Source organism: Solanum verrucosum, unplaced genomic scaffold (assembly GCF_900185275.1).
Source record: "Solanum verrucosum unplaced genomic scaffold, falcon-dt-bn FXZP01000102.1, whole genome shotgun sequence".
In the NCBI taxonomy this organism is placed as follows: Eukaryota; Viridiplantae; Streptophyta; class Magnoliopsida; order Solanales; family Solanaceae; genus Solanum; species Solanum verrucosum.
Window position 1 is genome coordinate 1,576,196 of NW_026019930.1, and position 16,143 is coordinate 1,592,338.

Here is a 16,143-nt window from a genome sequence, read left to right on the forward strand (position 1 = left end):
GACTTGCTCGCCTAGGAGTTCGTCTTATGAGCATATCAGATGGTGGTGTAACGGTTCAGAATGGGGCAGAATCTTCTTTGGTAGTAGAGGTTAAGGAAAAGAAAGATAGTGATCCAATCTTGCTTGAGCTTAAGGGTGCAGTCCACAATCAGAGAGTGGAGGTTTTCTCCCAAGGGGGAGATGGTGTACTTCGCTATCAAGGTAGATTGTGTGTTCCTGATGTGAGTGAATTGAGAAAACATATTCTCACAGAACCCCATAATTTCAGATATTCTATTCATCCAGGCGCCACTAAGATGTACCGTGATCTGCGGGAAGTCTACTGGTGGAATGGTATGAAAAGAGATATAGCAGATTTTGTGGCTAAGTGCCCTAATTGCCAGCAAGTCAAGGTAGAACATCAGAAACCAAGAGGTATGACTCAAGAGATTGACATTCCTACTTGGAAGTAGGAAGTGATCAACATGGACTTCATCACAGGTTTACCTCGTACTCGCAGACAACATGACTCCATTTGGGTGATTGTTGATAAGATTACTAAGTCTTCTCGCTTTTTGGCGGTCAAGACTACAGATTCGGCGGAGGATTACGCCAAGCTTTACATTAATGAGATTGTGAGGTTGCATGGAGTTCCTTTGTCTATCATCTCAGATAGAGGTCCTCAGTTTACATCTCATTTCTGGAAGTCATTTCAGAAAGGTCTTGGTACTCAGGTTAATCTTAGCACAGCATTTCATCCACAGACGGATGGTCAGGCAGAGCGTACCATTCAGACCTTAGAGGACATGTTGAGAGTTTGTGTGATCGACTTCAAGGGTAGTTGGGACGATCACCTTCCTCTTATTGAGTTTGCCTACAACAATAGTTATCATTCCAGCATTCAGATGGTCCCTTATGAGGCATTATATGGGTGTAGATGTAGATCTCCAGTTGGTTGGTTTGAAGTAGGTGAAGCAGCCTTGATAGGACCAGATTCGGTCCTTGATGCTATGGAGAAAGTGCAACTCATTAGAGATAGACTTAAGACTGCTCAGAGTCGCCAGAAGTCTTATGCAGATATGAGAAGAAGGGAACTAGAGTTCCAAGTTGATGATTGGGTTTTCTTGAAAGTGTCACCTATGAAAGGGGTGATGAGATTTGGCAAGAAAGGAAAGCTCAGTCCCAGAAATGTAGGCCCTTACCGGATTTTGAAAAGGATTGGTAAAGTGGCTTATGAGTTAGAGTTGCCAGCAGACTTAGCAGCAGTGCATCCAGTCTTTCACATTTCTCTTTTGAAGAAGTGTATGGGTGATCCAGCATCCATAGTGCCATTAGAGAGTGTGGCCGTGAAAGATAGTCTTTCTTATGAGGATGTACCAGTTGAGATTCTCGATCGTCAGGTTAGAAGGTTGAGGAATAAAGAAGTCGCTTCAGTCAAGGTTTTGTGGAGGAGTCAGTCAGTAGAGGGAGCTACTTGGGAAGCAGAAGCAGCCATGAAGTCCAAGTATCCTCACCTATTTCCTTCCGATTCCATTCCAGCTTGAGGTAATAGTTCCTCATCAATTTTTCAGTCATTCATGCGAAAATTCAGTCTAAGAATCATGTTCCTTCAGTTTGTACTTGCATTTTCAGCGTATTTGCATGTTCTTGGAACTCAGTTCAGTTAGAAATTCAGTTCTCAGTGTTTAGTGGTAGGGATTGCAGCCCTCTCCCTCTATTTCAGCTAGATTAGTCTTCATTCGAGGACGAATGGTCCAAAGGGGGAGATAATGTAACACCCCGTATTCAAAAAAGACGAAAATGCAGATTTTGAGAAGTTGCAGGTGCAACTTACGGTCACCATCCACGGACCGTAGGTCAGACCACGGCCCGTGCTGGTGGTCCGTGGTTCGCCACTGCAACCCCTCCCCAGCCAGCTTAGAAAATTGGTTAAGTCTCGATTCAGGGACAGACCCACGGTCCGTAGATCAGACCACGGTCCGTGGTCTGTGTCCGTGGATCAAGACCTCCTTTACCCAGCCTCTGACATGAACTACGGTTGACCAACACGGACCGTCGTTCGATCCACGGTCCGTAGGTCTGACCGTAGATCGAAGGATAGCAGCCAGTTAGCTGAAAATTCTGATGGGTCAACTTCAGATGGTCATAACTTTTAGAAGAAAATGAATTATGTGTCCCATGACCTATGGTTAGATAGATAATTGAATTACCTTTCCAACACCACCGAGTTTGCTAAATTCCGACCTCCGAGTAAAGAGTTATGCCCGTTTTAGTGAAGACCTGTCGGGCAGACTCGAACTACGGACCCAATCTACGGACCGTAGATTGACCTACGGCCTGTAGGTCCAAACCGTCGGTCACTCCGACAGCAGTTAATTCAGGGGTCCTTTGGTCTTTTCCTATTTCGTTTAACCCCTAAGATACGTCGTTTAGACCCTAAATCATGAGGTTTTAATTAGTTTAAGCCTAGAAACATAACTAGAACTTACCTAAGTCAAATCATTAATCAAACTTAGAAGAATTAGAAGCAAGAGAGGAGAAAAAGGTCAAGAACCCTAGTTCAAGAACGCAGCGAGGTTTCTTCAGTTCCAGCCCCGAAATCGAAAGATTTCTCCGTGGAATTCGTCACCAGGTATGTGGGATTTCACTAGTGGGTTCCTTTCGCCCATTAGGTCCCTAGAATTCAGTCAGATTCTTGATTCCCTTATCATGAATAGACCTAGGGTTTCTAGAATTATAGCAGATCATCATGAATTAGTTATTTAAATGTTCCAAATCAGATTATCATGTTATTGCTCAGTTTATCGCATGAATTTCAGAACCCTAGCTATGTATTTCTTTAGTTCTTGAATTACACATGCTAGGTCAGATATTTCAGAATTCAGTTTTACATGCCTCAGTTTATGAATGCATCATTATCAGATTAATTGTTGCATTCTCAGTTTGCATGTTCAGTTTCGAGCTATCCAGTATTTACAGAAATTCAGTCATAACTAGTTAACCACTTAATTCATTGGGAGTAGCATAATACCGAGTTGGACTAGGGTTTCAGCGTACCCATATAGTCCCAGAACTACGAGCCACGTAGGTGTAAGTCCCCTCTGTGGGCAACATCAGTTTAGTGATCACGCCAGCATGCCTCTATACCTCTGGCAGGGTATATTGGGTCCTCTCGATGGGGCGTATACATCAGACTCCACATTTAGCTCATGTGGTTTTATGTCGGTTATTAGTAGCTCCCACAGTTCAGTCAGACTCTATTGCATTGACCATATTTCAGTACAGTCAGTATTCAGTCTCAGCATGTTATAAATTTGGTCATTGCATCAGTTAGCTCAGTATTCAGTATTTTCAGTATCTATATCATGTCCAGATGATTTCATTGCTTTATTGCTTTGTTCAGTTATATGTTCTTTCAGCTTTACTCCATCTTGCATGCTCAGTACCTTTCAAGTACTGACGCATACATGCGCTACATCTTCTCGTGATGTAGGTTCAGGTTCTCAGTATCCAGATCACGTTTAGATCGGTTCCCGATCTCCAGTTCAGCAGAATCAGTGGTGAGTCCCCATTCTCCGAGGACAATAGTCATGAGTTTCTTTTCAATATTTTTAGTCTTTAGTTTCAGTTTTGCTAGATCTAGTTGGGGCATGTCCCAACATTTCTAGTCAGTTTAGAGGCTTATTTCAGACATAGATAGATTCAGCTTAGTATTGAGTTAATAACTTCTTTGTATTAAACTCATCAGTTTTCATATATCTCAGTTATAGTATATGGGTATTCCCCATCTTTTCATCTTATTTATGATTTAGCTTCCGCACAGTTTCTATTATTCAGATTGTATTTAGTATGCTCATGATCATGCCAGCAGGGTTAGCTTGGGATCACTTGTGGTCCTAGGTCCCGTGTCCGCGTCTTGGGGGTAGCTCGGGGCGTGACAAGAATAGAGTAGCTGAAAGGAAACATAGACACCTCTTAGAAGTAACTAGAGCATTAACGTTTCAAGGTCAAATTCCTCTAAGTTATTAGGGTCAATGTGTGCTTACAACTGCTTATTTGATTAATAGAATGCCTAGTGGGGTTCCAGGGAGTAAGTCTCCATATGAAAAAATGTATGGTGAAAAGCCTTTGTTATCTCATCTAAGAGTGTTAGGATGTTTATGTTATGCTAAAGTTCTCACTAAGAGTGATAAACTAGCATCAAGATCTAAGGCTGCTTTCCATATGGGGTATTCAGAAACTCAAAAGGGTTATATTCTGTTAGATTTGACAGCCAATAGTTTTTTTGTGAGTAGAGATGTGATGTTCAGGGAGTCGGTAATTCCATTCATGACCTTCTCATCTAATAAGGAGGAAGGTCCATTTGTTAATAGCATGGGTGATGACATGCTGAATATAGATTGGGAGTCAGAGTGTGACAAAGTGGTGAACAAAGAAAAGAGTCATCAGGAGTGTGTACATGATACATGTTGTGATAAAAAGACTGATAACACTAAACAAGATAGAGTACAATGAACAGTACAATGTCAAGATACATAAGATCATGAGTCTTTGACAGGTGATACTCAGTCTGTGAGAACTAGAAGGTCTACAAGAGGAGTTCATCCACCAATGTGGATGAAAGACTTTGTGTCTCTTAATATGGGTAGATATAGATAAGTGTGTAGCATACAAACATTTGTCTAAACCATATCAAGAGTTTGTTGCTGCAACTTCTGCTCTAACTGAACCTGCTACTTTTGTTGAGGCAAGTAAAGAACCAAGGTGTATTGAAGCAATGAAAGCTGAAGTACAAGTCTTGCAAGATAACAACACTTGGAAACTAGTTGAGTTACCTAAAGGAAAGTATGTTATTGGATGCATATGGATTTATAAGATTAAGTACAAATCTAATGGAGAAGTAGAAAGGTTCAAGGCAAGATTAGTGGCCAAAGGGTATTGTCAAAATGAGGGTATAAATTATAAGGAAACTTTTTCTATTGTGGTAAAAATGGTCACAGTAAGAACCATACTAGCCTTAGCTGTATCTAAAGGATGGCATATCCATCAAATGGATGTGTATAATGTGTTTTTGAATGGTGACTTAGAGGATGAAATCTATATGACTGTACCTCAGGGTTTTTCCAGTCAGGGGGAGAATAAGAACGAAGTGTGCAGACTGGAAAAGTCATTGTATGGGCTTAAACAAGCACCAAGACAATGGAGTCACAAGTTTGCAGAGGTTCTTCAGAAGAAGTTGGGGTTCAATCAAAGTTAATATGATCATTCTCTATTCACAAGAAGAACATCTGAAGAGACTACAATCATTCTGGTATATGTTGATGATATTTTAGTGACAGAAAGTAGTTTAAAGCTGGCGGATGAGACAAAAAGAGGCTTACTACAAAGTTTTATAATGAAGGATCTAGGAGAGTTGAAATACTTTCTTGGAATAGAGTTTGTAAGATCAAACAGTGGAGTTGTTATGCATCAAAGGAAATATTCACTTCAACTCATTTCTGAAGTTAGATTGTCAGGAGCAAAGCTTGGAAGACATCTACCTCATCCCGATCACAAGGAGAGGTTCACTATGATGAGGGGTACTTTTTTTCCCTTAAGGAAAAAATGAAATGCATAGAGGACCATCCTTTTGTTGCGGCATGCTCTTCAGATTTACAGATTCTCAGGGGGCCTCAGGCCCTACTGGAACACCTATGGATGTAAATGTAAAGTTGACATCTAGACAGTATGATGATCAAACAAGTAAGAATCAAGAAGAGTCTTTAACAGATCAAGCTTCTTATCAGAAGTTGATTGGGAAACTGTTATATCTAAACATGACTAAGCCTGACATTTTCTATAATGTGCAAACCTTGAGTCAGTTTCTACATCAACCAAAAAAGTCTCATATGGATGCTGCACTTAGAGTGGCGAAATATATTAAGGGACAACTAGGGCAAGGTATATTGTTGTCTAGTAAGTGTGGAACTGGAATTACAACCTACTGTGATGCTGATTGGGCAGCATGTCCTCTTACAAGAAAATTTGTGACTGGGTATGTAATTAAGCTTGGAGAGTCAGTGGTCTCTTGGAAGGCTAAGAAGCAAACCATTGTGTCAAGAAGTTCAGCTGAAGCTGAGTATAGAAGCTTAGCTTCTATTGTAGCAGAGTTAGTTTGGTTAGTAGGGATGTTGAAAGACTTAAAAGCTGAAATTCAGTTGCCTGTTCAAGTCTATAGTGACAACAAGTCTGCTATTCAGTTAGCTTCTAATCCAGTGCATCATGGATGTACTAAACACATCGAAATCGATTGTCATTTTATCAGGGAGAAACTTCAACAAGGACTGATCAAGATAGTGTATATTTCAACACAAAATCAGCCTACTGATCTTTTGACAAAAGGTCTCAACAAGCCTCAACATGATTATCTATTGTCCAAGCTAATTATATTTGCACCTCCTAGCTTGAGGGGGAGTATTGAGATAATGGAAAAGAAGAAGGATAGTAAAATAAAAAAAGTGTGAAGTCATTTCAAGAAGTTAGTTATGTGTCATTGTCAAGAAGTTAGTTAGGAATTTAAAAGTTGATATATAAATACATAGCTTAGGTCATTATAATGTAATCCAAGAATTCTATTCAAAACTTCATCTTCTTCAATTCTTATTTTTCTTCTCATTTCATCAAAATCTTCAAAAATGTTAAATTTTTTGTCTTCATAAGGTCAAACTTCAAACAAAAATTCCCAAAGTAATATAATATTTTGATTGGAATCGCGTACCTCTGAAGTTATGATAGAAGCGGGTTTGTAAAATTTTTTTAGCAATGGGTATAAACTAAATAGAGACCCAAAAAAAGTATTTGGAAATTTTTGTCACATTATTAGTCTTCTACTAAATACAAGTGCGACACTTAACAACTTGCTCATGAATCGCTAAGAGAATGGTACAAAGAAACTTGCTCACGAATCACTAAAAGAATGGTAGAAAGAACATAAGAGGATTAATAGTAATAATTGAGTTGTAGTACATTTTGATTCATTTTCGCCGGATGATTTTACAAATGAATGTCCATCTATTTATATGTAGGAGCTAAAGTGTAATAATACTTTCTACATAAGTCCCTACATAAATACATTTAGGTTCTTTCTCTAAAACTCTCCACATGCCTAGAATATTCTAGAGACCTTCTATCGTAAGTGTGGAGGGTCTCAAGGAAATGGAATGGTAGATCTGAAATTGGAAACCCTAGACTATAGTCTATAATGTGACAGGGAAGGCCTTGTCTGAAGGGGGCTTCTTTCCATTTTTGCTCTTATTTTTATCTGTATTTGATTGATTTGGGTAATAGGCCCAAATGAGTTTGTATTTATCTTTCCCAATTAATAAAAGCCCCCCATGATTCAACTAAAAAAAATAATAAAAAATTCTAGAGACCTTCTATGCGAATCTATAATCTTTCATGAAAAATCTTCATATTTATTTAGAATCATCGACAAAAATTAGTTTTTATCCTACACAAGCCCTCCACATGGGTAATTTTGTGTCATATGGCACTTATGTGTGAAAGATGAACGAACTAATCAAGCGAATTGAATGAGTTCATTTGCACTTCCGTCCCTATTTTATGCTGGGCTTTAGTTTTTGTCATTCTTGACAAATAACTGTCACACCCCTTTTCAGCACGGCGGAAAGGTTTTTCTAATTAAAGTGACGTTAGTGATTAGGGATTTTTTTTTTCAGAGTCGCCACTTGGAATTGAGTTATGGTGTTCCAAGTCACTTTTTTTTTTATCCCTAATCAAAAGGAAATGACTCTTTATTTTGGTCTGCGAATTAGAAATTCGGGTAAGGAATTTCGTTGACCAAGGGGAAGGTATTAGGCATCCCTCGAGTCCCGTGGTTCTAACACGGTCACTTTTATTGACTTATACTTGATTGAAATTATTTTTGGATATATTATTACCGGCCATGATTTGTTCTCATTTATATTATTTGTTGAACTTTTATTTGGTCTCAATCTAGATGCGTTACTGCATTCTTGGTCTAGACATTTAGAGACATAATTGTCTTTCTTTGCATCGCACCTAATAATTTTATCTATAAGTCTTATGTTAAACTAGGAAACTTAACCGCGCTTCGTGTGAAATAAAAAAATTACACCGCCCATTTGGTCATAAGAAATTATAAATTAAACTTCTTTCTGAAATTTTTTACTTTATTTGAATATTAATTTGACCATGAAAATTCGAATTGAACTTTATTTATATTTTATTTTAAGCAAATATAAAAAAAATTATGTATAAAAATAGCTTTTTGACAGACCTTTGACTATATATTTGTCCACCCAAGTTATTTATATATTTAGTCTTTGCTACTCAAGAAATAATTAAATGAAAACATGATATCAAAAAATTCTCAAAAAAAAAATACACTTCATTATATCACTCAAAAAAGAATATAAACTAAACAAACATTCATCAGTTTTCTACTCATACTCACCACTCTAATATTTTGGATTCATGAATTGAAAATGTTTCATGAAATGTTGCATTTCATTTGAGTGTAGGTGTAAATATAGCGGTGTCAAATTCTTTGATTAAGTTATAAAGTTTTTTAAATTTTCAAAACTCAATACACAAAGTAATACTATAACGAAAATAATATGTTTAATCTATTTGAGAATTTGTAGAAAAGACAACGAAAAAAATATGCATGCTTCATTAACTTGGTATATAGGCTATTAATCCAAATCAGTAGAGGAATTGTATGGCGTATTAATAAAATAAATTGAATTGAATTATCATATTGAAAAAAATCAAAACAAACCTGAAAAAAAAAGAGATGCTATAAAAATTCAAAAGCCACTTCATAAGACCATTTATTACATTTTCTTAAACGTAAATTTATGTTAACATATTTATTGAATTTTAATTAACATTACAAGTTCATATGAGTTACAACCTTTTCACCTCACCCATTTTTTTGTATTTCTAGTAAATTTACATTGAACATTCTATTATAAATATTAAGTACCAATATTTTTGAATGAATACTAAATCATGTTTTCAATCTTCAATTTTTTTAATCACGTGTACAATTTATTTCACAATTAAAGTGTTAAATGAAAGACAGGTGCAAATAATATTTTATTTCATAAAGAGGTATCATATCATCTTATCTATCCCTATCTATATAAAATTATGTGTTAACTTAAAAATATCTAAAAATTGTCAATGCATATAATTGGCCTTTTTAATTAATTAATACAAGTCAAGCTTTAAGACGATGATGGTGGTAATTGTAATTATTTTTGTCCTGAAAATTATTTTTTCTTCCTGAAATCATTCGTTTTTTGATCTTTTTTGTATTGTCAAGTTTTTTTCCTTCTTCTTTTTGAAAATCAAATGGAAAAAAATTAAGTTTTTATTGAAAAAAAATGTTTTTAAGTATTATGAATGAACACATGGAAAGAAATCAAGAATATTTTAGAAAAAGACATTATGAGATTAATATAATATAAATTTATATCACTCATATCATTTGATGAAAATTTATAAAGTCAAAAGAATTGATGGAAAATAATTATAGATCGTGATAATATATTCTATGAATATAGCTACATGTGATATCTTCATCATCATTTACAACAAAAGTTCAAATAAGATTAACAAAAGGAAAAATAAAAAAAATCTTAAAACTCCATCAATAAATTAAACAACACACAACATATATGAGATTAACAAAAGAAAAAAATAAAAATTCTTAAAAATCATCAACAAACTACATATAAATAAAAAGAAAGGTATAAAATAATTATGCATTTATATTGAATAAAAGAAAAAAAAAGGCAAAGAATAAAATGTTTTTTATACCTTAGTGTAGGTTTACTTTTTCTGTCCAACGCATTGGACATAAAGATAATTTAAACCATTGTCAATTTTTTCTTCAACTAAATGAATCAAAGACAAACTGAAAATAAAAAAATAAAAAATAAAGTACTTGAAAAGTATTATATTTTTAAAACTCCGAATTTTTTTTCACACTATTACATATTTATACTACTTAAAAAACAACCAAAAAAGAAAGAAGTGGGCAAATTATTACCTTGAAAATGCAACTTCATAACCAAAATTATATTTAATAGTAGAAGTCTTCACGTAGATTTTGGTCTCTTTGAATTCGTTTGTAACAAATCTCATACTTATTGGGAGACAATGAATTTTCATCGTATATAATTACATTGAACGGTTACAAAGTATTAATACATCTTTTCTAGTGTAGAAGGTAAATGCAATTAGATGTGACTATTTAAGAATCAAAACATATTTCAAATTAAGCTACAGAAATAATAATATAAGTAAGAAAGTAGACAAAAAATGTAGAGAGATAAGTTAGAAGAGTTTTCTTATTCTTCCAAGTATATCCAAGTGTTTCTCAAATCTTCAAGTGCATAACATAATCCTCAAGACCTCTATTTATATTGTTACAAAAAGACATATATATAAAGATATAACAATAAACATGACATTAATTCTTGAAAATGTGGGGAAGATTAAGGGATGTGAAAGATAAAAGAGGATGTTGTGGAGGTGTGAGTTTATTACACATAATGGTGAAATTACATCTTGATATTATGGACATTGAGAGGAGTAGTAAATTTTTAGACATTCAATTTTGTATATTAAAGAATAAAATAAATGGAAGAATAGTAATTGTCATTTTTCTTTTTTTATATAATATAAAAAATATATATATATATTTGACATGTGAAGAGTTTTTGATATACATAAATGTTCCTTCATTAATATAATATTTATTTATAATAAATTAAATAATACTTTCACAATAAATTAAATATTTTAAATATGAAAAAAGGCTAATAAAAGGAGAAAAAAGAAAAATGAGAATGGGGATCATAGAGAGGTGCCACATCACCTTCTCTATGTTTCTCATTTATATAGATATATAGATTAATGAAAGTTAATTATATTTTTTGGACAAGGTGTGTCACCGCATTCTTGAGTTTTTTTTTAATGTCTCAAGAAAGTTGTGTAACCACATTCTTAATTGAAATCGACTTTTGAAACGGATCATATATTTTAATATTTTATCTATTACTAGAAAATTTAAGTGTATTATTAGTGATTAAACTACCTCTACTATTTATATTTATAAACACTATTTACATAATAAAACTCTAAAATCTTAAACAAATATAAAGTTATTTCATATTAAAATTCGACATAGATGCATTTATATTTTTAGTATATTTACAAGTCATGACAAAAAACATTAAAAAATAAAAATTGTGTAACTCTTCATTTCTTAATTTTTCTAGGATGAACATTTTTAATTTTAGATGAAGTTGACTAAACAAACTATTAGAATAATTTTTTTTAGGTATTTGATAATTTTTGGTTGGATGCAAGAGATAATTAATAGTAGCATATGGTACAAGATGAAAAACAATGAGATTAAACACACATAAAATTTGAGCAACTTCATAACATTGATATCAAACACTATATAATCATGAAAATCAAATTATACAATAAAGATTAAATGGTACCTCTTGCGAAAATTCAATTCACGAAAAGGAAACAATCCTAATAAGAAATCATGAACTCGAAATCACGAAAGTGAACCTCGACCTCAACTTTTGTTTGTGAGTGAAAGAAAAATATAAATAAAATGTAAGTATGTTTGCTGATTTTTCCTCTTCCTGCTTGTTTTTTTTTTTTTTTTTTCCTTCTGTACATCTTCTGTACGTTTTTGTGTGTGTTGTTTTTTTGAGTAGTGTAGGTGTGTGTGTTGTTTTTTGTTTTTTGAGTAGTGTAGGTGTGTGTGTATTGGTGTGTGTTTTTTCTTTTTCTTTTTTTGGTTTCTGCACGTTTTTAGTGTATTGCTGTGCGTGTGTGTAGGTATATGTATCGGTGTCTGTCAATATGTGTATTGTAGTGTTAATATAGGTAGTGTATGTGGTGTTGTAGTAGTGTGTGTAGATGGTGGGGGTGGTGAGGTGAGTGGAGTTGAAGTGGGGTAGTGTAGTGGGTAGTGGGAGGTTAATTTTATTTAGTTTTCTTTAATTAATATATAGCATATAATATAACATAATAATAAAAATATTATTTAATTATTTTTTAAACTAACAAAATTAAGTAGCTAATAATAATAATAATTAAGAATTATTAGCTTATTTATTAAACTAAAAATAAAACATATATTTTTTTGTTATTTTCAAATCTTTTAAAATAAACTTACTAAAATAAGACAAATTCAAAATATCTAACTTAAACATAAAGAAATATTTAAGGAATGAAAACTACTGTAAAACCTTATGTTCGGTCAAAACTTATGTGTCTACAGTTTGCCCCTCTTTGACCGGAAACACGAAGAGTTTTCAGATAAAGAAGTAGACAAAGCGATAAGTTTTGACCGGACTTTTATTTGAAAGAAAAATATGTGATGGAGTCCTTGTTTTGGACAACTTACATATCCCGGGTTGTAAGTAAATCAGGTCATGTGTAGTTCAAGGAGATGAGGTGATGAGTTGGAAGTTAAGTGAGGTTCCATCGAGACTCCAAGTCGCGGCTCTTATCCTTACATAAAAAAATGAAAGCTAATAGTCAAAAGGAAAATAAATGTACAAACTCCTATCTATGCAGCTTCTCTTGAGTCTTGACTTTCAGATATCACCTTGATTTTTTTGGTGAGTATCTTGATCTTGAACTGAATTTGATGCTTAACTTGCCACTTAGAGTGAGTTTTTGGCACTCTTCAAAATGACAAGTTGAATATGTTCTTGAATGACTGCATGTTTTTTTTATCAGAAGCTGAATAGAAATAAATGTCAGGAAGTCAGGCCGCTACATGCATTGAAGAAGCTTATTCTGGCTATCATGGGATTGATTATTTTGAAAAGAGTTGAAACTTTGTTCTTGAATTTCAAATCCATGTTTTGCTTGAAGAAACTTGAAAACAATCACAAACAAAAGAAATAAACAAAAAATTTACCCCAGTTTTCACTGGAAAATTTTTGTGAGTTATTAGCAAATGTGAATTTTCAAAAAAATAAACTCAGACTAGGAAGCGTTTATCCTAGAAGAAAATAAAAAAGAAAAGTCTCAGACTAGGAAGTGTTTATCCTAGGAGAAAAATATAAAATAAAGGTCTTAAACTAGGAAGTGTTTATCCTAGGAGAAAATGAAAAATAATAGTCTCAGATTAGGAAGTGCTTATCCCAGGAGAAAATAAAAATAACTACTCAGACTAGGAAGTGTTTATCCTATAAGAAAATAAAAAAAAATGACGGTCTCAGACTAGGAAGTGTTTATCCTAGGAGAAAAAAATAAAAAAAAATAACGGTCTCAGACTAGAAAGTGCTTATCCTAGGAGAAAATAACCAAATCTCATTAGGTAGGGGGGTCCTGATAATCTCATTGTCCAGGAGAGTCCTGCTAATCCCATTATGTAGGAGAGTCATGCTAATCTAAATCTCATTATATAGGAGGGTCATGCTAATTCCATTATGTAGGAGGGTCCTACTACACTAAATCTCATTATGTAGGGGGGTCCTGAAAGTGTTTATACCAAAATGTTTAAAATGACTAATTATATACCGAAAATGGTTAATTGTATATCGAATTAGATGGCAAAAAAAGGGAATATTTGCTGCGAATTACAATTAAAATAAAATATGGCTATAACATTTAATTTGAATTAATAATTTGCTATTTCATACAATTTTTCCATATGGTCTAACTTAAAACACGAAATCTTACAACTTCAATCACAAATACTTTGAGTTAGTTCTGAAGCAACTAACCTTAGCATATCTATATATGACCACGTGTGACATAGCTACTTTTTAGTTGTGTTAATTATTATCTTTGCTCTCTTGGTGACTCGAACTTATAACTTTAAAATTGAAAGTGAAGAGAGTTTATCAACTAAGCAACTCTCTCTTATATCAGATATAGGTAATTAGGTACTATTAGTTTCATTATTAACTCCATCAGCTCGCCTTATGTTCCTCCTACAATTATTTTACACCAAGGTAACTTTAAACGTAAAAGGACTTATTGTCATTTTCTTGAAATGTCACGCAGGTTGTAGGTCCAATCACACTGCCAAGGAGTGGGCAAATTTTGGGAGATTTTAGGAATACAACGGTAAGTAGAAATATGCAGTGAACTAATAATGTACTAGCAAACAAGATGTAGTTGGGATAGGGTAGATTCTTAATTAGCTAAGTTACTTCTTTAGAAAAAATTGAGAAAGTGACTGAACCGTACCAGATCACCCACCTACAACCTGTTATGGACACTGAATATGACACACTCTGACTTTGTACAATGCATCTTCATCAAATCAAAGAACCCTCGTGAATTCATTTTATCTCTAAATCTATTATTCATCAAAGGAATATAATGTAGACCTGTTCAAAATCGAATTGAAAATAAGTTATAAGGTTAATCATAATGGGTAATTGGTTTAGGGGTTTCACCAAAGGTTTTGATTTTTTTTATTATCGGGTTATTGTTTTGAGGTTTTTTTTAATGGGTTAATCGATAGTAAATTAGATAATCATATTAAGTCCTTGACTTAAAGTTTGATTTCATACTTTTTTTGTTGACGATCTCAAACACTCGGTTATTATATAATGTGTCAACTCATGTGCATGATTCATTTGGTTTGTCACCTTGTTTCTAAGTGAATTTCAATGTTTTTTTTTATGTCAAATCTTAACTGTTAGACCGATAACTGAATAGATAAAAATTGATGACCGATAAATCAATAACCGATAAGTCAATGTCTTAATGATTTTATAACAATTTAACATGCCTACAAATCAATAAAACGAATCGATAAATTTCAAAACCAAATCGAATCGAACAATTGATGCGCAGTCATAAAAGTTACAAGTGAGTCCACCAGCAGATTTAGAATGTTGTTAGTGTGCGTTTATCACACAAGTCTTTTTTTTAATTATTTCCAATCGAATAAATTAAATCAAATTTATGTGATAAGAAAATAGGAGACAATATTGAACTATTTTAGGATCAGCCAGCTCATGCATATCATCGTGTCTGCTGACTTCAAGCAGATCCTTACTATTATATGAACAAGCACAGGCGTAGCTATGTATGTCCAAGTAAATAGTCAGAACATTTTTCGACAAAAAATTATATTATGTATATAAATTTAAATATTAAATATTTTCATATATATATATATATATATATATATATATATTCACATTTTAACTTGAAATCTCAGATTTGAACCTCTGTCTATAACAGATAAAAGTTTGAAAAAAAAAAAAAACTCCAATGCTCACGTTAGCCAATATCTGTGTACGTGGCATATGAGATAGTCTAAATCATTGATTTCCCATGTGGTATAAGGCTATCTGATTGTGTGATTGCCCAATTGGAACCTTCCACGTGTGCATAAGGCTATTGTCTTCACGTGTAAGTGGCAATAATAGGAAGTGTTGAATGTAGTGAGAAAATGAAGTGATATATTTGAAGCAGACAAATCTAAAACTAACTGAGCATTTACTTGTGAATTTTGACATTTGTAAAAATGATGGAAGTATGTGGATGGACCACTTCCTTAAGTGGGCCGACTTTGTTCAATTCTGCCCCCAACATTGAGGCCCACTCAGTTTATAGGCCCACAAGGAAGGCTCCAAAGCTAAGAATAAGAATTCTCTTACAAATAATAATAATTACTCCGTCGATTTAATTTGTTTGATCTGTTTTGATTTAACATGAAAATCAATAAAGTAGGAAGATTGGTCTTAAATTAAGGATGAAAGTATTGAAAACACTCTTATATTTGATGCAAATTATTAATTTCATCTCCAAATTATTGACAGTCTTAAGAATACTCATTTACTTGACTAACTGAACTTAAATACACCAATGATTTTTCAACATGACTGAAATACACCCCTAAATTCTCACCAAGTTTAGGGGTGCTTCAACAGTTCCTTTACGGTTTTATTAAGAGTCTCATGCTCGTACAAGAATTTGAGACCACTTGCTATATCATGTGGCAAATCGGAGGTGTATCTAAATTTAGTTAATCAAGTAGAGGTGTTTCAATACTTCTTTCTAAATTAAATATATATCATAATTGTGTGGTCTTAAACATGTCATATGAGAAGTTGAAATTAAAGA